We start from the raw sequence: 26,056 nt of genomic DNA, 5'->3' as shown, positions 1-26,056 counted from the left end.
GCTTCAGAAGTTCACATAATACGGAAGAGAGGATTTTATATGCAATGTTGAGGAAACTGATGCCTCTATTGTTTGGCGCAGTTTAGAGGGTCTCCTTTCTTATGTATCGGGCACACTATTCTGAGATTCCATTCATCGGGCATGCTTTCTTTCGACCATATTTTGCAGATGAGTTGGTGCATGCTCCCTCCCTATCAAGTCATCGCCTGCTGCTTTGAATAGTTCAGCACCGATGAGGTCAGCTCCAGCAGCTTTGTTTGACTTAAGTTTAGATATAGCTATCCTCACTTCGTCAATGTCGGGTAGGCGGAATTGTTGATATGCGTCGCCGAGGTTGAGTGGTTCTATCTCCCTTACAGCGGAATTCGGTTCGTCATCGCCGTTATATAATTTGGAGAAGTGGTCTTTCCATATTCTCAGCATCGGCTGCGGTTCTGCTACGATGTTCCCCTGATCGTCTTTACAGGCTTCGGTTCGTGGCTGGTACCCTTGTGAGGTTTTTTTTACCTTTTGGTAAAATTTTCGAACCTTATTCCTGTTGTGACATCAATCTATCTCCTCGATCGCGCGCTTCTCATGCTGTCTTTTTTTCCATCTTAGAAGCCGGTGTTCCTCTCTCCTCTTCTGCTCGTAGAGCTCTCGAGTAACTCTAGTCCTTTTTGCAGCGCCGTTTTGTATGCCTAAAAAAAAATCAATGACAAATTATTGAATTCTCGGGGTGTTCAGGCCCGCTGACTCCGTGTCAGCATAAAATTGAAGATCTCCTTCTTCGGTGGTGGTGTCAACTTCCTCGTTTAGTATATCCAAAGCACACAGATATCTGGGTTCAGGGTGGCGTTGCTTTGAGTTCATCCTTCTGATTAGTTCGTTTGGTGGTTGTTCAATCCTCCCGTGATCTTCATGGCTGTTTGGAACAGATTTTTGTCCAAGGGAATTATTTTGACTTCTTCGTAGACTCTTTTGTTGCTGAAGTGTCTCTGCTACTGGCGGTTTTAAGCAGAGTCCAGTACATCTCCATAGAAGTTCCTTAATGGCTGTCTTTGACACTGTGAACCACACCGGGAAGCTGTAGGCGGTGATGGGAAGTTACAATTGCTTGTAAATTAGCAATTTCTCGTTCGTTCTTCTTTTGAGGAGCGAGTAAGGGCGGTGCATTGCCAAGTTAGCCAAGTATATGTAAGCGAGTCATCGACGAAAAGAAGACTCTCAAAGTCGATGGATGCGGGTTGGTCGCTGGTCAGTAAGTTGATGAGGAACGGTCGAAGTTAAGAGCCTTGAGCTACTCCTGCTCTTTTGATTTTCAATGAAGATTTGCATTTTCCCAATTGGAAAAAGAAGTTTCTGGAAGAAAGAAATGAAAACAAAATTTTAATTAGACCAGATGGGAAACCAGTATAGGCAGAAGACCTCAATTCTCTAAATAAAATATACTGCCATAAGTTACTGCGAATTGAAAAAAGTTGAATGAATTTATATTTAGGGATCTGATCTCTACATTGGTTGGTGTGATAGGAATGAATGTATGAATGTTCGTTGTGCTGAATTAATAAAAGAGGCTTAGGGTTTCAGTGTTATTTGGAATTTGAAGTTGGGTTACATATTGATCGTTCGGTATTCTCTGGTGCGGTAGGTTTTCAAAAAAGATTCTAAGAAAAGCTGCATGAAAATCATTATATTGGAAGCTGTTTATGAGTGATAAAGAACTTTAAATATTATAAAAAGACAGAAAGAGGCTTAAGTCACACGAACCGGAGTGCATTCTTAAAATAAAGGTGTCACCAATATGATTTTTCAAAAATTAGTAGGCGAGTCCGCTTTATTATATGCTCTGTCTTGTTGGAATCAAGTACGGCAATGTTTAGCTGATTTATTTTTAACTTCTGGTTTCAGAACCGGGGTACAAGCTCTTCGAAACAGTGAAGGAAACCTAGTCACCGAACCACAGGGATGTAGATGTTTTCAAGCAACACTTCCAACAGCTGCTGAATGCGCAAAATGTAGAGCAAGATAATGACAAAAGAGAAGCAAGAAAAGTCAATGAAGACCCAGTCCCAGCCCCAAGCAGAGAAGAGGCAGAAATAGCCATCCAAAAGCTAAAAAATGACAAGTCCGCCGGGTCGGATGGCATACCCGCGGAACTCTTTAAACATGGAGGAAGTGTTTTGATAAACGGCATGCACTAGGTCATCACCAAAGTGTGGGAGGAAGAATGCATACCCACTGACCGGTCAATAAGCTCCATATGCCCTATCTACAAAAGAAGCGACCTGATGTTATGCAAAAACTACCGTGGCATATCCCTGCTTAATGTTGCATACAAAATCCTATCCAACGTACTGTGTGAGCGTCTTAAACCCTTCTGCAACACAAATATCGGCACGTACCAGTGTGGCTTTAGGCCAGGAAGAACAACGATAGACCAAATATTCACACTGAGGCAGATCCTGGAAAAGGCCAACGAATTTCAATTCGAAACCCACCATCTTTTCATCGACTTTAAAGCTGCTTATGATAGCATCCACCGCCAAGAGCTTATGATGGCGATGTCTGAATTCGGGATCCCGAACAAACTGATCCGGCTGTACCACATGACGCTAAACAATGCGCAGTGCAGTGTGCAAATGGGTAACAGCTCATCCGAGTCATTCTAAACTTGCGCAGGGTTTAGACAAGGAGATGCGTTGTTATGTGACTTCTTCAACATAGTCCTGGAGCAGATAGTGAGTAAGGCAGGTGTGAGTACGGAGGGCAATATCTTCAACCAATCCACCCAGTTCCTAGGCTATGCGGACGACAAAAGAGCTGTACTTGAGGCCTTCACAGCGATGAAGAACAGGCGAAACTAGTTGGTCTTAAAGTGAATTAGGACAAAACAAACTACATGTTATCAACAAACAAAGCAACATCTGTCCACCACCTAGGACAAAACGTCACTGTTGGTAGCAGCAATTTCGTGGTAGTTCACCTACCTTGGATAAAACATCAATCCCACGAACGACACCTTAGTGGAGATCCGAAGAAGGATTACAACTGGGTTCAAAACTCCTCACCAGTCCTTCTCTGAGGTGCCGAGTGCTGGACGATAATTAAGAAAGGGGAATTGATACTGGGCACTTTTTAAAGAAAAATTCTTCGACGGATTTTCGGTCCCGTATGCGACGATGGCGAATGGAGAAGAAGATACAACCGAGAACTGTATGAGCTGTACCAAGATGTGGATGTAGTCCAGAAGGCCAAGAAAAGACGACTACATTGGCTCAGCCACATCGATCGAATAGACGACAACGCTACAGCCAAGAAAGTCTTCTCAGTCCAGTCCCCAGGTTCAAAACGACAAGACCGAGCCTACGGTACAAGGACCAAGGATGTGACTGAAGAGTGCATGCGAGGGATCGTTCACGATGTAAGACTGCCGTATCTCAGGCTGAGACCCTTCATGGATTGTGCGCCGGATAAGTAAGTAAGTAAGTATTTTTAGATACAATAAATCATTTAACAAGGCTCTACAACCCTAGCCCTTTACTCAATTCAAAAGGCAAGTATAAAAATTTCCTCCATTTTTAACAAACTGGAGTATTAAATTAGAATTTTGACCAGAAATCGAGCTACACATAGTACAAAAAGTCTCAGAAAAGTTTTTGACCAGATGTTTGACTTTGTTCATAACACCAGCTGTCTGTTGGTTCAGATAGCATTTAACACTAATATTGTAAAATTAAGTCATATTTGTATTTTGGGCCCTAGAAAGGTATCAGTCTCAGCAACATTATGACGTTCTTTGCAAAACCTTGGCAAACAAATATTTTGACTATTTCTAAAGCAATGGATAAAAATTGGCATCGGAGGCTCATATCGAAAATGCATGCCTTCGGCTTTGACGAATTTCTCCTTTGTTGGATTAGAAACGAAGTATGTTTTGGTGTAGCCCAGGGCTCTGTTCTGTCTCCGGCACTCTTTCTCATTTTTATTCATGATTTCCTCAGATTTTCATACTCGTTTTTAGGTCACAAACCTGCTATTCGGATGTGGATCTTCAAGTCCAATACCTCTATGATGAGCTTATTAAAATCTGACCTAGTATTGATAAAAACTCAGATATCTAGCAGAATTTAATTTTTCGAAAACTTAACGCTTCCTTCTGTCGTTAAAACATAATTTTTTTCCACTTTACATGCACTGGGATCACACTTATAATTTGCAATAAGAGTAACCTTTAACATAAGTACTTAGATAAAAAGGTAATCCTTAAATCAAACATGTATCTCTTCAGAAAATGTCCAGCCAATTTCGAAATCTTTCACTTCCCTTTAATAATTAAAACAAGTTTCTAATTCTTCATATATTCAGGAGCTTTTCAAAAACACGACTTTATAAAATGAACTATGTTTCATCCAAAACTTTAATTTTTAGGTAACATAACATAACGTTCCACCTCTACCATTTACGTTCCATCATCATTTGACGGGTGTTTGTTTCAGTTTCACAAAATTCCATTCATTAAAATAATCTAACTTTCCTAACTCTGCCTCCAATAGACCTTCCGAAAATTCGTACGAGTTACGAGTATAACATTTCTTAACCACTCAACTGCATCAAATATAACTTCATATGCATTCATTTAAACTTTAAACATAGTTAAACAATACTGGAAACATAAAGTTCACCAAAACTAACAGCTACAGCCGAAGCAGCAACAACTATAACAAGAAGTCAAACCCTGACCGAGTTAAAATTAATAACCAAAGTTAACCCAGAAAAAAATAAAACTTATAAAACTGTTTTTCAGTCATTCTGATATTCTGATGTTCTGATGTTCAGTTCTGTAGCTCTGTAGCATCTGAAATTGCAAATATTTGTCAGAATCACCTTTTCCACAGAGAATTGCAAATTCTCGGCATTTCAGCTGCCATCAAACAAATAATAATGCCGGGGCTTGGTGCATTTTTATACTCACCCCCAATACCTACACGCTTTTACCCTTAGTTATACCTTCAACTTTTACCTTCTTTATGGATTTTTTGGCCGAAAACTTCATTCACAAAGAGTGCAACACGGATAGAGGTGCAGGAGGGAAACTTTTTGTTGTGAAAAGTGCATCGGAAAGTTTTGTTCATTTAAAGTTTAACCCGTTTTGTGCGATTGTCGTAAATACAAAGTGGTGCCAACTAGCCCCATCTGGTGGTGGCGCTGCTATAGCAGTGGTGGTGGTACATAGTAGTTTCAGGTAGATAGGAAAATTGTTCTCGTTTCGTACATAGTTCTGGTAGGAACGTTGAAGATAGTGCTTGTTTTATTTACCGAATCGCAACCTACCTAGGGTGCGGAGCAGCGGGCGGCGTTACGCCCACTTTTGGTGAAAAGAGCACTTAAGTCTCTAACCCCAACTTCACTCTACAAATCCGAGGAAAAGGCACTTAATAGTTCGACACTCGAAGCGCAATGAAATGAGCACTTTATTGGTGTATACAACAACAAAACTACGACTACAAGTGAAAGCATTCAGCAACGAAGTATAAAAGCAAAAAGAAGTGTACAGAAATTTACCTCTGATTGCATTAAAAACTTCTTGGTGGCAAGAGAAGAAGCCCATTGGAGTCATGTTTATTTAGCGTTATTTTTAGTTTTTCACTGCACTGTCAGCTTTTCGAATTCAAAAGTCTCAAGTTTCCATTTTCAACCTCTATCGTTCTAGAGAAGAAGAAGAAACAACAACTAAATACCTAGAGAAATAATATCTAGCAGCAGCAGAAGTAGAAGTAGAAGCGGCAACGTCAATATAGATTGCCAAAAAGATCTTACTTAAGGGTACCAAGTTCCAACTCTTCTATAACTTCCAACTTCCATAACCATAACCACCCTTGGGAACACCAAGAATAAGAAAAGTTCTTATATATTTTCTTGTGATGCTTGTCGTGGCGTTTGTTAAAAAAGTTATGACAATCATGAAAATGTGTTGCACATTTAACAGAATTTAAGAGGAGAATGCACTTAAGTCCCTCTGATGCTCTGCTAGACGTCTGCTTCTCTGGTGCAAGGAACTAATTTGGACTTGAAGGAATTTCTTAAGTATGTACTCCTCTGTAGTTATGTTTGACTGGGTATACACTATACAGCCTGAGTGGAAGGACGAGAGGGTATGTTCGTAGATGGTGAAATTAATTATACTCCTTTTGGCAATCAGAATTTTGTATTAGTGCAGGCTGCAGTGGTGGAGGAAATATTTTTGTATATAAGATTCTGCTGAAATTGAATATTAAAACAAAATGTCGACAACGGCACCGGTACCGGAACTGGTTCTTGTATACTTTTGGGTGGTAGAGTATAATGAAGTTTTGGTATTTGCGAAATTGTTATTTAGATTGGTCATATGCTGGAAGTCACTTAAATTTGGCAAAAGAAGTAGAAAGTAGCCTTTTGTGTGGTGTTTGGTGCCAGAGTGTGGATTTTTGTCGAGTCGATTCGAAGAAATGGCATTTTTAATTTTGTATGCTAATAAAAAGTACGAGAAATGAGCTGAGTAATACAAATTTATACATTTTGTTCTTTGAATGCAGGAACCAGAGGTTAAATTTTAAAGGGAAAGGTTTTGGGCTTGACACTTTTGTGGCACTGCACAATGATGAAAAGGGAAATCTGAACTTAAGGGAATTTTTAAACGCCACTTAAAAAAAAGACCATGTGTTACCGTCACCAAGCATAGAAGATGTCGGAATAGTTGTACAAAAGCATTCACAAAACATAGTCCTGGAATCTGATTACGTATCAACAGAGCTGTTTCAACACGACGAGCCAGTTCCATATCGAGCATTTCATGATATTATAGAGCATGAAGAAATGGAAGAAGACTGTCAAAAACGTATACACAAGAAAGGAGTTGTAACAACGTGCAGAAACTCTGGGGGTATTGCGTTGTTGAATACCGCCTTCAAAACCCTCTCTTCTATCCTAAAAGGACGGATAGCCCCATACGTACAATATAAGTGCGGCTTCATCCCAGGAATCAACAACCGATCAGATTTGTTTCATTGAACACTCGGTGGAAGAATGTCTAGAATTTAATATTCCAACCTAACTCAAAGGCCGGACTCACCCAAGGAGATTGTTTGGCCTGCGTCATCTCCAACCAGGCGTTTTAGAATGCAATCCGTGGCTCGAACAAGCCAACGAGACTGCCAAAGTTTTTAAAATATAGATAACTTACAATCACTTCTAAGTGGCTGATGTACATGTCGATGGTTCTGCCAATACTCGCATATCGATGCAAGACCTGGGTGCTTAGTAAAAGGGCACCCAAATTATTAGAGGTGTTTCTGACAAAAGCAGTGCAGAGAACTGCCAGTCGCTTATGTGAGGAGGGATGATTCCGCATGCACTACAATCATGAACTGTATGAAATCTTAAGTCAGAGCATGTATGAAAAATTGGAAACCGTAAATGAATTAGATACCTTATAAAACATTACGGCATGAAGATTTCTAGCCATTTCTCAGGATTGGACATTTGCAGAGAGTCTCTAAACCCTCTTCATAAATAAGATGAGTTCAAAATTCCGTTCTAATCAAGAGGAAAAGCATTATGTTGTGACCCATAAGGATACCAATAAATGGGATAATTGACAGATTCTTAGAAACACTTCAAGCTTGACGAGCCAATCATCCGCTCATTCATTCATTTATTTGTTCTTGTGGTGCATAAATAAGTGCTCCCGTTTGACTGGAAAAAGGCAGTGTTAAGTTGTTGCAGAAATTGTGTGTTCTTTCCATCACGCTAATATCATATTTCTCAAGTATAGAGATTCTCTTCTCAATAGCAACAACAGTTAAAAATGTGCGAAAGACTTCCATAAAAGAAATGCTACAACTTATTCTTCAAAGAATTGATACACAGGATTTGAATATCAAACAGCTAAGCTAAGGACAAAATACTTAAAATCGCTACATGGAATACAAACGGTCTTATACAACATTCATCCGAATTAAAAATCTTTTTAGATATAGAACATATCGATATTTGCTGGTGTCCGAAACTCATTTCTCCAATGGGAAAAGTCTACATAATGTAATAGAAAACTATTTATGTTACCACGCTCCACATCCAGCTGACAAGGCAAAAGGTGGATCGGCGATTCTTATAAAAGAAAGCTTAAAACATTATGAAATAACCAATTTTACTAGTAAAAATATGTAACAACTATTAGTATTGGTAGTATTGGACTAAGATAGCAGCTATATACTGCTCACAAAGGCGCTCCCCGACAGAAGATGACTATACAGATCTATTTAATATTCTTGGGCATAACTTTCTTGTTGGCGGAGAATTCAATGCGAAACACACCCATTGGGGTTCAAGACTTATATCAACCAAAGGCAAAAGACTTTTAAAAGCAGGCCGTAAATACAATTGCGAATTCTTTTCCTCCAGGTCGCTAACTTACTGGCCTTCCGATGCTTACAAAATATCAGACCTTATTGACTTTTTCATAGCTAAAGGAATCAAACGAAATCACATTAGTGTCGAAGGTAATTATGACCTGTCATCAGATCATACTCTAGTGATTCTATCACTAAGTGAATCGGGAGTACTAGAAAAAAATAGTCCAAAGCTTGTAAATAAGAAAACAAACTGGAATGATTTTAGAGAAAGGCTTCTAAGTTTTACAAATTTAAGATCTCCCACGGATACAATCGAGCAAATTGACCATGCAGTGGAACAATTTATTGCTGATGTGCATCAGGCCACTGAAAAAAGTACTCCAACATTTTCTAACAGAAGACAAAATAAAATAAAATATCCTTTAGAGATAAGAGAGTTTGAATAAAGAAAAGAAGAGCTTGAAGAAAATGGCAAAATAGTAGATTTTCAGATGATAAAACAACATTTAACCGTATAAGCAACAATCTTAAAAACCAAATGTACAAATTCAAAAATGATTCACTCAGTACATTCCTAAGGAATTTAACGGCTGATGCTGATAAAAAATCACCAGGCTACGATCTAATTACTGCTCAGGTTATGAAAGAAATGCCATTGAAAGCCTTCATAAAGCTCCAATATATAATAAATGCATGCCTTAAGCACCAGTATGTCCCGCACCATTGGAAAATTGCTGAAGTAATTGTCATACCATAGCAAGGTAAACCGCTTAAAGAAGTGACGGTTAACAGACCAATATCGCTTACACCAATTAATGCAAGTTTTTGAAAAATTGCTTCTTAAGAGACTTTGCAAAATCATAGAAGAAAGAAGCTTAAACGATAGACCAAGTTCATATAATATCGGATGTAATAGAAAAAGCATTAGAAGAAAAACAAGTATGTTTAGCTATTTTCTTAGATGTTGCTCAAGCTTTTGAAAAGGTTTGGCATAAGGTACTTGAATACAAACTGCAAAGGGATCTTCCCAGGCAGTACTTTGAAATCTTAAAATCGTACATCTCAGACCGATTTTTTAGAGTAAGGTACTATCAAGAATACTCGGAATTGAAGAAAATAGAAGCCGGTGTACCACAAGGAAGTGTCCTAGGTCCTACATTGTATTTATTATACACAAGGGATATTCCAGTTGTTAATCAGATGGGTCTCTAAGGCAGCAGTAAAACTACAAAATGCCGTCGACACAGTGAGAGCTTGGACCGAAAAATGGCGTATTCCAATATTCCAAAAATCAAGCTGTCCTTACGCCAATACGGCCAAATACCTTGGACTGACTTTGGATGCAAAGCTTAAGTGGAAAGAGCACATCAAAAAATAAACAGCACATCAAGAATGTGGAATGCTTTCCACAATTCATGTTTTCCTTCTCAATTGGATTATCTAAACTAAGAGACAAATGTGCACCTTTATCAACATTCAAGTTGTACGACAAAAGAAAAGAATATCTATACTTGGCTGTGTTTACCGAAGTTGGGATCGAGAGTATACTGATGAGGATTGAAGAAGACCCGAGTGTTACGATTGAATTTTTAAAGATAAGAATGCAACTGAATATTTCTATAGAACATTAACTGTAAAAATTAAAAAGGTTTAGACAAGCTACATTAAAAAGGTGATCCATCGAGGACTGATCTTATTGTCACTTATGATGCCTTAAGTGTGTTACATTAGCATCAGCTCTATTAAGAAATGTTTTAAGTTCATGATTTAATGAAAATATCACACACTTTTAATTAAGTTCTTCAAATGAGGGCAGGGTTATGAAAATCTGAGGACACCGCCATCGTTAACAAAGCAGGTAGTGGATTTAAGTTTTCAGAAAGGAGATCATCAATAAAAACGAGAAAGAGTGTTGGAGACAGAAAAGTGCCCTGGGGAATACCAGATGGATTTTGGTCTTGAATCTAAAAAATACTTCTTGTATTGGACGCTTTCAAAGGTCCAACGAAACAGAATAAGAGAGAGAGCCTGATGACAAACTCTACCTAGCGGAATAATCTTGTTTTTTCTATTGTTCGGTGAGATGAATCATGAGATCAGCTTTCATTGCTGGCGAAAGCTGTATTTCCGGACATAAGGAAGCCTTCGATCTTCACTGTTTTCTAAGATAGGTTAGATGAAAATATTCCAGACCCTCCTCCTACAGTATATTTCTGTTGGCTGCAAAATTAAAAAAAGTCTTCAGTGTTTCGAAATTTAATTTGCTTTCCTTAAAAAACACTCCATATTTTTTCCTGTACCCACTCATGTTTTTGTTTATGGATGACTTTTAAGTTCCGTGAATGTTTGTTCGTGAGTTTTTTCCCTTACATCCACTTCAAAATACCAAATATACCTAGCTTCGTTCATGAGGTATATATAGGTACAGAAAGAGTACCTCTATAGACCTACCCAATCTGAACGGACACAAAGTTGCTCAACAGTCCATGAAAGGCAAGCGGTCTGTTTTGTTAGGACGGTATATTTTTTCATCAAATCTAAGCTCATCGCTAAATCAAACAAACTCTTCAACTTCAATCCACCAAAGGTAGTAGAATTGCATATGCTATACATATAGCAGTAAACCATGACAGGAAACAAGACTCTATGACTGCCGCCATTTTAGAAAACCTTTCCACTTGATCCATTAACAAATTGTATACCAATTCATCTCAACTTGTAACGAAGCTCGTTGAGTTTTTTCCGTCTTCCTTTTTTTGTTGTTGCTTCAATATCCTTTATGTTGCATACAAAGTAAATCCACTACAAAGTGATTTTCATTTTCGTCCGCTACAACCGTCGTCGTCGTTTCCACCACCATTTGCTGCAACGGCCGGCCACCTCACCTCAGTCGACGAGTCAGCGTTAGCGATGTCGAGTTTTATTCACAATCGCATACATAATGATGAGTATCTAGCAAGAATATGTCCAGGATACTACTGCGAATCATATGTGGGGCTCTGCTATGCACACAACACGGAGAAATTAGACCTCAATGCGGGAGCACAAGAATAAAAACAAACCCTCTTGAGGGACAAACCAGAAACCATCCACCCATCCTTGGAGAACAAAGAACACGCAATGAACATTTGCAAATGTACGTATGTTGGTACATATGCTTCCACTGCCATCATCATCGCAGATCGCACCCTGCAACCTGCAACCCTTGCGCGACCAGGTATTCCAATTATTGGATGTTAACATAGCGTTTCGCGTTCAAAGAGTTCTCCTTGCCACAAAGTGTATGTCCGTTCCGTATGCACTTCGTTTGTTACACTCTCCAAACTCAAAACTCCTACTCCAACTCAAACTCAGTCTCTGCTCTGTCTGTTTTGTCTCGGCTTGGCTCGGGCAAGGGCTAGGATATGTTCTATGGCAATGGCAATGGCAAGGCAATATAGCAACAACGCATCTTCCCTAACCCCCTGACCAGCGCAGCAAAGCCCGACCATATATTTACCCATAACCCCTGGAAAATTCTTCTCTGCTGCACCGCATTCGTACAAAGGCATCCAGTCGGATTGAATTACCCATCCTGGGTGCAAGTTAGGACAACGACGAGGACGACCGACGACGACTGTCGACCGACTACCACGAAGCATGAAGACCGTAGGTTGGTAGAGACGGGTCGGCAGCAGGAGTCTACAAACAACAAAATAATAAAAAAAAAAAGGATATTTGCACAACGCAGGATCTCAACGCTTGACTGGCTCTGCTTTGTTACACACAGCCAGAGCCAGAGCCAGCAACAGTACACACCCCTCTAGCACTAGCTAGAGCCTAGATACCTTTGGTTCTGTTTCTGTTCTATGGTCCTGTCCTGGGTTCTGGCTAGCTTTGTGCAGCAGTGTACAATGTACACTCACAGGACTCGCTGCGCTGGGCATTTCTCTCTCTTTCTCTCAATGATGATGGCAAAAACCAGTACAAACACTCAAACACCCAAACAAAATAAAGGATGCAGAATGCAAATAGCCCTCTGTTGGCATTGCAAATATTCCCGTTGATGTTTAATTTTAATATTTATCCTGTTTTTCAGTTATGACCAACCATCATCAGGCGAGGCGAGGATTCTCTCTTCCTTATACTTTGTAGACTCTGGCTTAGGGTTTGAGTTTCGACTATGGACTGGGCTTGGCTGTGGGCTGTTAGCTGAGGGTGGTTTTCTCGAACAGGTATAAGGTGTGCGACAAGAGGACAACCGAGACCGAGACCAACCGGCCAGCTAACCCATCCTCCGACACTTGGACCACTGATGAAGCAAACGTTTTATTTAAACAGTGTTGCCACTTTTTGTTAATTTTTGTAAGACCTGTATATCTATTCATATCCTTTTATCCTGGAAAACTGGCCACACATACAAATTGTCCGTTTAACTAGCTGAACACAATAGCTGCAATAGCTGTCAAAATATTTAACATGTTAATTTGACAGATGCTGCCTGTAAAGCAGAGTATAACTAGTTGACTATTTTTTGACTTTAGTATGCAATATTTTTGACAATCAAATATATTACGTACTTCAAGTTGAACCTTTTTTTTTCAATGCATTTCAATCTCGATTTAAGCTTACAATGGTTTTAAAGTGGATTCAATTTTAATCTTTTGACGCGAGTAATGTTGAAATGTCATCGTTTGAGTTCGATGAAACGTAAAAATAAATCGCCTGAAAAGACGTCATTAAAATCTTTCAATTCAATCTCATAGTTTCTATTTCTACATAAAGATTGACAAGTAAATAACAGGAATTATTTTGGCGCATTAGAAGTAGTTCATACAAATGTCATCTAAGATTTTCAAACATTTTACAAGAAATTAAATTATATGACGAAATCTTTCTCGACTCATTTGAAATCTAATCGTTTATATTTGTTGAAACATCAAAGCTTTAAAAGAGTTTCTATTTCTCGTTTGACAGATAACTAAAAAAGAAATATTTTGACGTATTAAAATATTTCATTCAAATGTCATCTAAAGTTTTAAAAAATCTCACAAGAAATTTAATTGTTTTACGAAAACTCAAAAAGCTTAGATGCAGTTAAATAGAATTGTATGATCTTTCAAGTTTGACAGATCGAGGCATTAAACTGCAACACGAATTAAATATCAACAAATTTCAGAGAAACGTTTAACCACAGCTTTACTTTTGCTTCTACGACAATATCAAATGCTTTTTTAGTTATTGACATTTGTTTTGGTGACTGTAGTCAAGTCATTAATTGACGTATGTCAAAAAATTAGTGTTCATACATACGTCATATTATACGTATGATACAGAATGTCAGATTTCCACCTAACACAAACTAAACTCATATGAACTTTAACGAAGTACTCTTTAATTTATTGACACGAGCTAGAATTATAAGATTTAATAAGCATGGATGTTTTTAGGGACGTCCGTCGTTTAGTCACCTCAAAAAATGACATTGCGATCTTTTAATTTAAATTCATAGTTTCTAGTCTGACAAACAAGTGATGAACAATATTTTGACGTTTATCTTAATATCCCAACATTTCGTGAGGAATTTATTAAAATTGTTGATAAAAACTGAAAGTACTTGGATGTGGTAAATTTTTAAATTTTAATTTTGACAGATTAACGCTTTGATCAAAGATCGATAAATTTTAAACTAACGTTGACTTCCTTCTGTTACTCTTTGATATTTTCTTGTAAGTGTTTTGAAATTAACCTTTGTTTTGTTGACGGACGTCAAGAATTAAATGATCATTTGTAAATACGCATATGATGAAAATTTGTCAGATTTTAACTCAACTCAACTCAAATCAAACCCATTTCAACTGGATGCAATTTATACGTGCTGCAAATAAGAAATCTAATGTGAACTAAGTTTTAAATGTGGAGAACGTCTTCGGAGTCGCCTAAAAAGACGTCATGGTGTTCTTTTAATTAAATGTTGGACAGATAAGGAACAGACAATATATTGACGTACTCGGATGCGCTCAAACGTCAAGAAGTTCATGCGTCAGATTATATATCTGATACAAAATGTCAAATTTCGACTCAACTAAAACCTACTTGAATTTGATAAATTCTAGTACTCGGATGTACTCGGACGTCAAGGAATTCATACGTCAGATCATATACATGATACGAAATGTCAAATTTCGACTCAACTGAAACCTACTTGGATTTGATAAATTCAATAAATAATTAAATATGTATGCGCTCGTGTTAAAAATAAAAGATTCATTGCTTATGGATTTTTTAAGGTAGGGAACGCCCTTCCAGTCACCTTAACAGAGAATATTGTGATCCTTCAATTGAATTACAGTTTCTAGTTTGACAGATAAAAACCAAAACAAAATTTGACGTATTGAACAAATTATTCAAATGTCATCTAAGGGTTCAAACATTTAACAGTATTCGTTAGTATAAACGCTTATTTTGGTGACAGACGTCACAAATTATTTGATAGAAGTCAAGGAGTGCATATGTCTGATAATATGTGTGATATACAGAATGTCAGATTTGCACTCAACTGAATTCGAAATTGAACTTGAACAAGTGCGTTTCAACAAATTAGGCTATTAATTAATGGTTCGCTCTTCACGAAGTTTTTAAGGTGGGAAACGCCTTTGGAGTCTTAATATTTTTTTATGTTTTCTGCAGGATTTTTGAATTGCGATTTCTTTTGAAAAAAGTGGGAACGCTGCACATAACTGTGCGTCTGATTGAAGATGAGTTCTTTCCGGCTATAGAAGAACTGAAACTGATGTCGTCGCGTCGCCCAAGAGACATTCACTATATACCTTTCCTAGTGCATAATAATAATCAACCCCTATTGACGACGACCGACGACGCACGGTGAGGCGAGGAAATTAAATTTGTCATCAACAGTGGACATGGAGTGTTTGTGTCTGTTTGAGGACTGCAAACAGAAGTGCAAAGTGGTATGTAGCAACAATGCTGTATCCTGTACTGTATAATGTAATAATATATGTATAAGAGGGGTTGTTGTTAAGCTGGGGGCTGTTGCAGTATGATGGTGGTCGGACGGATGCGAATGCGATGTTTTGATGTACAATAGCGGCACAAAGGAGGGTTGCACGCAATCGTAAAAGTAAATATTGACCAACATACACATAAGAGAAGACGTTACCATCGCCGCCACCATACGTCGTTTCCGTCAACTCTGAAGCAAGAGTCGAGTCGAGTTGAGTTGAGTCAATTCGATTTGAGTTCGAGAGCAATGGTCCTGTTCTGATGTTTTGCCAGCAGCGGTTAAGGCGCCTGAAAACATCCAATGCTTTCGTTCTCGTGGAAAAGAATTTAATCCCTGAAAAAAGGATTAGACATGGGATTTTCACTATGAATGTATGCGTATGTGGTGTGTGTATAGTCTTGTGGTTGGAGGATTATGTGGAATTATTCATTGTTTCCATTCGATTGCTGAATTCTTGCTGTTCGTTCTTTTGAAAACGACATTGGTAGGTTACAACCAAAGGACGACTTCTGAAGTTGAACTCTTGTACCCTGCTTTCTCCTTCCGTCCGTCGTCGCCTCACCCCATCTATACGTAAATACACAAACTCACAACAGTGTGTAGAATTACGTTCGATAAAATTTAATCATTTAAATACAAATTTGCTTGGAAAACCAACTTGGCGGAGTACGGGTAGAGCAGAGTTGGAATTTTTACCATCACATCACACTCCCCAAACCCCGATTGTATATGTTTTTCATACAAGTCGAAACGGATGTTAAAATCAGGCTATTTAAAGTCCATATGCGGAATTGGGTAATAAAAAGAGAAGCCTTTAGGGATATTCGTTTTTGTTGTTGTTGTTGCTACGCTAACGCTGGTGCTGGAGCTAGAGCTGGCTGTGTTCTTGGTTGAAATTGTAATGCGAAATGGTAAAAGATCAAAATTGCTCGTACATGCGGAGGTTATTACTTTTATGCGATAACATGCGGCCTTGATTTGCATATAGCGAAAGTATCTATATACGTATGTAGGTCCATACTTATAGTTAGGAGTTATACTAAACAGAAATAAGCTTTAAGTTGTATGAACGTTTGTTAATAAGATGTCTTCCGTTTGAGATTACAAAACGAAGAAGAAAAAAAAAACACTTTGATTTTATTAGTTCTGCCAACAGTTGTAATATTTTTAAATACAAAAATTCAATACTACATAATATAAAAAATAAAAATTGTCCTGCCCTTGGGACTTAACGATGTTAGAAAAAAGACACTTCAGAAATTCATGAATCGTTTTATTGAAGTTATTAAGTACGGCATAGTTTAAGTGAAAAAAAGAAGGTTTCTTTTTAAACTTTGAACATTAAATTTAATGTTTTTTAAATGAAAAGTATCCCACTGATGTTGGAACTTGCATACATTCAATTCTATGTCTGTTCAAAATTTTAATTTTATTAAAATTCTTCGTTTGAGTGTTAGAACTGTGTTTAATTGGGAGAAACAAGGAACTGTTAAGAGCTTCATCTAAAGAGGAAAAAAAGTTTACAAAATATTGGTTTAGTTTATTTCACTTAGCAAAGTTAAAATTCATAAATACTCTAGTGAATCTTTTTTGGATTCTTTTCAATTCTAAAACAATGAGGGGTAACAAAATAGTACCTACAACAATACTTAAGAGTGGAAAACATACGCGGAAAACAAACATTTCCCTCTTTTGAATTGCGTAAGATAAATCCCAACGTTGAGTTACATTTTGCTACTAAGAAATCTATATGTTTTAAGAATTCAAGCTCTTAGTCAAAAATTACAACAAAGTCCTTTTAAGAGGTTTCTGTTGAAAGAAATACATTGTTTACTTTAAAAGAAAAGTTAGAAAAAACGGACTGTTGTATTTTTATATAAAAATTACTGAATATCGAAAACAATATTTTCTGTAAAATAAAATAAGTTTAAAGCCAATATTTTTAATTTTTGAAAAGCTATTTGAGTCGAAAGTAAATTTTTACCAAGTTTTAGTATTGTTTTTTTTAGAGTTTTATTTTTTGTAAAAAAACTGTCAATTCGAATTTTTTAAAAATTTTACCAAATGTTAAAAACAATATTTCTTATAAGATAAAATTAGTTTGAAGCCAATATTTCAAATTTTTGAAAAGATATCGAATGTTAACAACAATATTTTTTGAAAGATAAAAGTAGTTTAAAGCGAATGTCTCAAAGTTTTGAAAAGATATTTGAGTCAAAAATCAATTTTTAACAACTTTTATACATTCTTTTTTAGGTTTTTATTTTTTGTAAGAAAACCGTCTATTCGATTTTTCTCAAAATTTGTCCTAATGTTGAAAACAATATTTTTTAAAACTAAAAACTAGTAAGAAGCTATTATCTCAAATTTTTGAAAAGATATTTGAGTCAAAAATTATTTTTTACCACCTTTTGTTAATTTTTTTCGGTTTTTAATTTTTTGTAAAAAAAACCGTTAATTCTATTTTTTTCAAAATTTAACTGAATGTTGACAAAAATATTTTTTAAAAATGAAAGTAAATTGAAGCCAATATCTCACAGTTTTGAAAAGATATTTGAGTTCAAAATCAGTTTTTATCAACTTTTATTAATTTTTTTGTAAGAAAACTGTCAATTCGATTTTTATCAACATTTTTCAAAATGTTGAAAACAATGTTTCTAATAAGATAAAATAAATTTCAAGCCTTAATTTCAAGTTTTTGAAAAGATATTTGAATCGATATTCAATTTTTACCAACTTTGAGTAATGTTTTTTTTAGAGTTTTATTTTTTCCAAAAAAAACTGTCAATCCCATTTTTCTCAAAATTTTTTCAGGTGTCAAAAACATTATTCTTCGTTGCACAAAATTGTTTTGGAGATGAAATCATCTTTTGTTCGTAAAATTGAGGTTGCAATTTTTTACCGTTTTTTTGATTTATAAAAAAAAAACCGTTGAATGGATTTTTTTAAAAAAATATATACTTTTTTGATATCACGTTACAATATATTATATAAAATTTAATTCAAGTCCCTAGCTATTTTGGTTCGTAACATATTTAGGGTTACCCGAAATTTTCACCTTTTTTTAAACTGCTATGGTAAAAAAATCACCCACGCAATTTTCTTGAGAGCCCTTTCTGCAACTTTCTGCCTCATTATCTGTATAACAAAATTTATTTGAAGTCGATATCTCTCCTAGTTCTTGATCTATGGCCGACGAAAAAACGTAGCGAACGTACAGACGTACGAAAGTACGTACACACGCACGCACAGACATCTTTCTAAAAATCTTTTATTTCGGCTCTATTGACCTTGAAACGTCGAGAAATGTCAAAATTTTCAATTTGACAAATTGCACCCATTACAATAACCTTCTATGGGAAGTTAAAAAGACTTTAAATCTGCATGCATGAGGAACTTTGAATTAAAAAAAAAACTTTCGGAATGTTATTATTACATAATAAAAAATGGAGGACCGAGAGGGTTTCCTTGAGGCACTCCCAAGGCAGCGGTGATAGATGAAGAAAGAATGTTTTTAATAGGAACTTATTGAACACGGTCCTTTAAGTATGTATCTTTTCACTTTTAAAAGTTATACTGAAAACCTATTTTGTGTAGCTTTATAAGTAATAAATCATGATTAACCCAAACAACATCGAATTGACAACTCTTTCCATTTGACACATTATTTAAAAAAAAAAACTTTTGGAATTGTAGTTATCTTATAAATAGGGAGATAGTTAGAAACTTCCTGCTTATTACCTAATTTATAAATTGGTGTAATTAAAGAGGGTTTCCATGCATTTAAAAACTTACCTTTTTAAGGGCAATGATTTAAAATTATTTCCAATGGAACTGCATTTACACTAGCACACCTCTTTAGGATAATAACAGCGATTCGATCCATGTCAAGTCGTGTGTCAACTTTAATCACAGATAAGGCTTGTTAAGAAGACCCATCTCATTATTCCTTCCGGATATTCAAATTCTGATCTTTCGAAGCATAAGTTTCTAGTGAGTACAGAAAATTGATGAAAAAATCATTTCTTTCCATAAGTTCCTTTTTCTTCTTCTCCACGTTAGTGTTGTTTTTTTGTTGCTTAGAAATTGGAAACCTGTACTAACGGGCTTATTTCAAAGCAACAGTTCCGATTAGAAAAATTATTTAAATTATTTACTCAGAAATGCGATATGTTAGATAACATTACGCTGAGACAAATACTTTAGGAGCACCAATGAAGAATGTTTCAATATCGGGTACTTTTTCCCCTCCGAGTGCTTACACTGCGTACTCTGCGAAAACTGTTAAGGTTTTGTTAACATCATGTGTGACAGAAATGTCCCCCTTTAATATTTATAAAAAAAAGTCCACGACAACATATGTCTATGTTTTAAAATTGGCTCACTATAGCCTGAATAGCCTAAAATAAAATATACGAGTAACGCCGCAAGGCACAGTACTAAATATTGTTAAGTAGTTTGCTACCTTGAATTTTTAGCGTTTGTCACCACTTTGACGTCGGGGTCACCACTTTAGCGTTTGTGCCAGTAGGTCTGCTCCGATGATTGCTGTCTTAACGTCTGCGATGATGAAAGGCCATGTTATAGCCCTCCTAAGCCCGATGTTGAGTGTGAGGGTTTTGCTGCCGCAGGTGTGAATTGGGGTTTTGTTAGCGGCAAGAAGAATAAGATCTCCTCTCTGGTTTGGGCAATCATTGGAGCCAGAATCTAGTAAGAATTTTTGATGAGCCTCCTTGTTGGAGATAAAAAGGCGGCTTTCTTTGTTGTGTTGAAAACTGTTGTCAACCGCCTTGGATGAGAACAGACTGGTTAGTTTTTTGTGGAAAAATTGCATGGGTTGTCACATTTTGCACATGTGTTGTAAGGCTGGACAGTGCAGATTCTATGTCTGTCAGGCGTTGATCGAGGAAATTGTTGTTACGACATTCATTTACCTCTGCAGCAAAAACTAGATTTGTTGCTGTCGACATGTTGTCTATAATTTTGTCTGCTATCTCAGATAAAGCAGTGAGGCCAATGTCCAGACTTGCAGAAAGAATTCCTCTCACATAGTTCTGCAATCTTGACATCCAAATTGTAGAGGAACATTTTCTCTCGCAAGTCTTCTCATCTCTCTCAACAAACTTGAAGGACGCCTGTCGCCGAGTTTGAGTGATGTCATAAGCTTATTCAATTGTCCCTCCTGGATTCAGTAAACCTCCCTATTAACTGTTTTTTAAAGGCAGGATATTTGTCAGTGACTGGTGGTGTTTGCACCAAATCGAAACCTCATTTAGGATTTCAGGATCCAAGGCAGCGATTATGGCATTGAATTTGCTGTTGTCGGAATAGATTCTGTTGTTGTGAAGCTGCGCCTCAATTTGTACGAACCACAAGACTGGATTTATTTTCCAGAATGGTGGAATCCCGAGGTTCTTCAAGGCTGCAACTTCGGCTAGCGTTGATGATTGCACAATAGTGTCGCTGGCGTTTGCAGCTGTACCTGCTGGTGGGTCCATGTTGTTTGTCGTATCTTGTGCTGGGTAATTTCAACGAAATCACGTCGGGGTCACAACTTTAGCGTTTGTGCCACATAAATTCCAGACACAAGGTTTACTTTACAACTTATAAATTATTTCTATTAAAATTCTAATACAATTAAATTAGTTTTGGTTAAATTAGCGTTGCACGTAGCAGTCTAGACGAGATCAGAAACACGAGTAAAAAAGTATCTCAAAGTGCAGCTGCTTCTAGAACGTTACTTCGGTTAATTTTTGTATATTTCTTTTCTCCGATGGCTGCGCCATCTGTCAGAGACTGGAAATTTGCAAAGGGTCGCCACAAATTCTATGAGTAGAGATTTTTATTTCACAAAGAACTACACTCTGAAAATATACCAACGGGTAAAAATGAACCACTTTGTTTTAGTTTAAAAGTTCGGCCTAGAAAAAACTTTCTAGTATTTATGTTAAACGATTATCTAAGGCTTCAAAAATGTTGTTCCAAGATATTACGTAACGAATTCCGGTTTCGTCAACCTCTCACCACACTTATTCGCCCTTCTGACCTAAGTCACAGGACCCTTAGGCCGAACCGGGCAATCTGACAAGAGGGTGTCTAGGCACATGCAGCTCAGGCTTAATCCAATTTCCGCTAGGTCCACGGATGGTGAGGGTTCTTGCTACCTGCCCTAGACATGGATTACACTTAAAAAAAAAAGTCTGAATACGTCTAACCTAAACTCAAATCTTCCTCTACAGCCCCAATTTTGCTTCACAGTCCTTTCAAAACTATACTGACGTAAATATTTAGTGGAGGATTTACTAGCTGACATTTCCTGAGCTTTCCCCTACCTTACAACCAACGCCACTGCTACGCTCGGACTAAACAATGACCCCTTTACCAAACGCGTAAATTTATAATCGAAGTTAGATTTGGAATAAGCACCAAAAATAAACTCTAAAAAGTATTTTTCAAAAACTTGAAAATATATATTTTTTTTAAGATATTCTTTTAACTCAGCTTAAAAAAAAATACCCTATTATCCCTGTTTTAAGTTTTTCTAAAGGTATATTTCTAAAACTTGATGTTATAGAAAATTTATAAAGTCAAATAAGAATTTTGGCCCCAAATTCATTTGTCATTATGTGATTTCCTGGAAACGTTTTTTAAATTTCATTTTAAAACTGCACAAAAATTAAAACTTGTTGAAAAATAAAAAAAATTAGAGAAAATTTTATAAAAACTCTATCGGGTCACTTTTGAGAAAATTTGAATTTTCGATTTTTCACTAACAAGTTTGTATAAGGAGTACTATTATTTAAGTCTTAAGAATAGTGAAAAAACGCCTAATGTTAATCTGCTCAAAACCTTAATTTCCAAATCAACAGAATCGTTAGACCGACTTTTGCGACTTCTTTAACATCCTTATGTCAAAGTCGTGGTTAAAATGTCAAGTCGAAATTCCTGCGAATACAACATTTCCCAATTGTGTCCTTTAAATAATCTGTCTCAAATAATTAATTGACTGGATAGTTATGACCACGGTTAGTTTGTTGTCCAAGTCAAAAATCTACAATCAGCCAAAATAATTTTTACTGAAGTGCCACAAGGAACAAAACTAGGACCTTTACTGTTCAGAATTAAAACTACCGATTAATTGGCGAATTGAAATGTGCTATTTAGCTTTCTACTGCTATTAGACGAGTCATTTCAAAACCCAAATTACTACTTTTAAAAATACAAAATCCATCACCTTAAGATGAAGAAATCAGTAAATTAGAAAAGGAAAATGTGAATAAAGCTGTAAATTTCTTAGTGATATGATATTTCCACTTTATCATTAAAATATATTTCATTCAAATTCTTAGGAACATTGGATAAAAATTGCCTTAAAATTGCAGTTCAAGGGCTTCTTAGAAATTGAATTAAAGAAAAAAAATCTTATTTAACCCGAATACTGGAAAATTAAAAAACACATTATTTGCATATTTCCCTAAGGGTTAAAAACGGTGTATCATTGTTTTTCCCAATTTCTGCGAATTAATTCAATTTAGAGTTTTAATTTATTTCTCTTCCTCTTAGCTTTTCCCAGCAGTAGCGTCAGGTATTTATTTTTGAATTTCAGATAGGATTTAGTATTTTCATTTTCCAAGAATTAGATAGAGAAGGTAAACCGGATTTCGAAGCAAACAAAACCAATTCAACGAATTCTATGGATTCAACCTTTATATGGCAAATTTTCGAAGAATTTAATTCACTTTCTATCCAATCTCTATTAAGGAAAACAAAACCTCTGCCCTGCAAGTTGCACACAACTTATATAAGGCTAATAATTTCCTAAAATTTTATATTGAAATTAATAAATCTACTGTAGTGAAAAACTGATCTGTTAAGTCCCATTAAGCGTGTGCTATTTATGGTTTATTGTTGTCACACCAAATGCTCTTGTTCTTTTTATGTTCTTATAATTCTAAGTTATCAGGGATTTCTAAATTTTGACAGTTAGGTGTGCCTTTTAAGCGATTGTCTTTTTCGAATGTCACCATCATAGTCCTTTAAAATTTATAAAGTTTTGAGCACTACTTGAATACTTTCCTTATTCTATTCTTAAGTATCGAGTTATGTTTGCGTTCTCGTATCAAAATGTAAATCCAGAAACTCTACGTGCTCAGTAACTTTTCGTCTCATCATCATCTTTTTTTCTAACGGTTTAACAACAATGTCAAAAAGCTTAATTTGTTTCTTACTTATTTAAGGTGGCACTACAGTCCTATGTAAACTTGGGCCTGACCCAACAAACTTCTTCATCTATCTAAGTTTCAAGCTTAAGTTGTGACGAGACATCAAATACAGAAATTGCTACAGGAAATTAAACCTTGCTGTGATTGAATTCACACTTACTTTTGACGAAGGAGAGATCATATAAATTCATAACAGCTATAAAAAGTAACGCCAAAGACTTAAGGAAGAAAATGAAATTAAGAAAGGAGAAAAAGCTGAGATTACCAGACAGCCAGAAAGTCGATCAGAAGTGCTAGACCGAGCAACAACCTAGTTTCGTAAAAAGAAGGCTAAAGAAGATAAGCAAAAGGTTATAACTGAAACACAAACACGCTTCAGCTTCGGCTTCGCCAGACGTTTACGAGTACAGCCATAGCCAAAGGACGTAATTTGACTCCAAACGGAAGTTCTAGTTCAAATTTGCTGAAAATTTGCTTTGTCTGACAGCTTAAAAGCTGTAAAAAATTCAACAATACCTTTTGGAGGGATTCCCATTGGTTATTATAGGCCTTGATTAATTCAATTTTTTAGATTTCCAAATTCATAATTTTTACTGCACTTACGAACTTATGAAAAAAATAACAACTGCTAGTGACAGAAATATATTAGAAATGCCATAAAAGAAATGTCATTCAAAGCCACCTCGAAGCAGGTCTATCGTAACGCAGACCAAGCCGAAGCTGAAGCGTGTTTGTGTTTGTGTTTCAGCCATATTTTTCGTAGACTACTTTGGACTCCCCATAAGTGTTAAGGAATCGTGAATAACAAATACACCTTAGCTGGTGAAAACTGTGAACACGAAAGTTACTAATAGCCGATGATTACCGTGATACTAAGCGAAATCTGTTGATAGCTTTCGAAAAACATTTATAGTTGATGCTATTCAGCAAAAGCTGCTGATAACCGGCGAAAACCATTGATAACCGGCGAAAGTCTTTGAAAGCTGATGAACAGGGCAAAATCGTCGAAGGTCCAGGAAAAAATAAAGAACAACATTGTTAACGGCAAGAGTAGTTTAAAAAACTGCAACCAGATATCAGTGACCAAGAAGACGAGCCAAAATAGGAATTGCTTCCAAGACGTGAACACGAAAGTTATTGATAGCCGATGATAACCGTGATAATCAGCGAAAGCTTTGATAGCTGTCGAAAGACATTGATAGTTGGTGAAAATCATGCTATTCACCAAAAACTGCTGATAGCTGGTGAAAAACGTTGATAACCGGTGAAAGTCTTTGATAGCTGATGAACATTGTTATGGGCAGTTAAAGCTGTTGATAACCAGCAAAAGACTTCGATAACCAAAAAATCGTCGAAATCCCATCAGGAAAAAACAAGAAAAAACAGTGTTACCGGCTAGAACTGTTGAAAAGCTGTAACCAGATATCAGTGACCAAGAAGACGAGCCAAAATAGGAATTACTTCCAAGAATTGAACACGAAAGTTATTGATAGCCGATGATAACCGTAATACTCAGCGAAAGCTTTGATAGCTGTCGAAAGACATTGATAGTTGGTGAAAATCATGCTATTCACCAAAAGCTGCTGATAGCTAGTGAAAAACGTTGATAACCGGTGAAAGTCTTTGATAGCTGATGAACATTGTTATGGGCAGTCGAAGCTGTTGATAACCAGCAAAAGACTTCGATAACCAAAAAATCGTCGAAATCCCATCAGGAAAAAACAAGAAATAACAGTGTTACCGGCTAGAACAGTTAAAAAGCTGCAACCAGATATCAGTGACCAAGAAGACGAGCCAAAATAGGAATTACTTCCAAGGAGGCTTATGATGTACCTGAGTTTTTATCAAATAGTACATTGTCTACTGTCTAGTCAATCGTATAAAATAAATGTTCTAACCTTAGGAACTATGAGTTTTAAAGAAGGCCTTAAAACAAAAGCTTCTGTACTTACTTTAGTAAGTATCCTGCAGTCTTGCGCGCAAAACCTCGGTCCTAGACAAGAAATTAGGTACATCACGACCAAAGTTCAAACTTTCTTGCCGTCGATTTTCACTGATATTTTGTTTTACCTTAAAAAAAAGTAGTCTAGTAAATTCGTCAACAGTTTGAGCTCTTTTTAAAAACAATTTTCAACGAAAATGTAGTTTTAATTTCAAAAATCCATTAAAAACGAAAGTTTTCTTACTCAGCACATTCTATTGTTTGCAGACTTTTGTACAACACTCATTACAAAACGTCAGATTTGTACCTTTCCATCCTTAAATATGTACTTTTATGTACTTTCACACTTTAACAACATCCCAGCTTTCACTCTTTAATAAATAAAGCTTCAGTCCAGAGTTATAACAAAATAACATTATGGTACCTTTGAAAGTTGTATACCTCTATAATAAAATTCTAACACCTCTTATTTTAGCTCGAAGGACAAATTTGTAGATCCCAACAGAGCTACTAACCA

The sequence above is a fragment of the Eupeodes corollae genome, chromosome 2 (assembly GCF_945859685.1).
Source record: "Eupeodes corollae chromosome 2, idEupCoro1.1, whole genome shotgun sequence".
Lineage (NCBI taxonomy): Eukaryota > Metazoa > Arthropoda > Insecta > Diptera > Syrphidae > Eupeodes > Eupeodes corollae.
The sequence above is the reverse complement of the archived record's forward strand: the minus strand, read 5'-3'. Positions refer to the sequence as shown.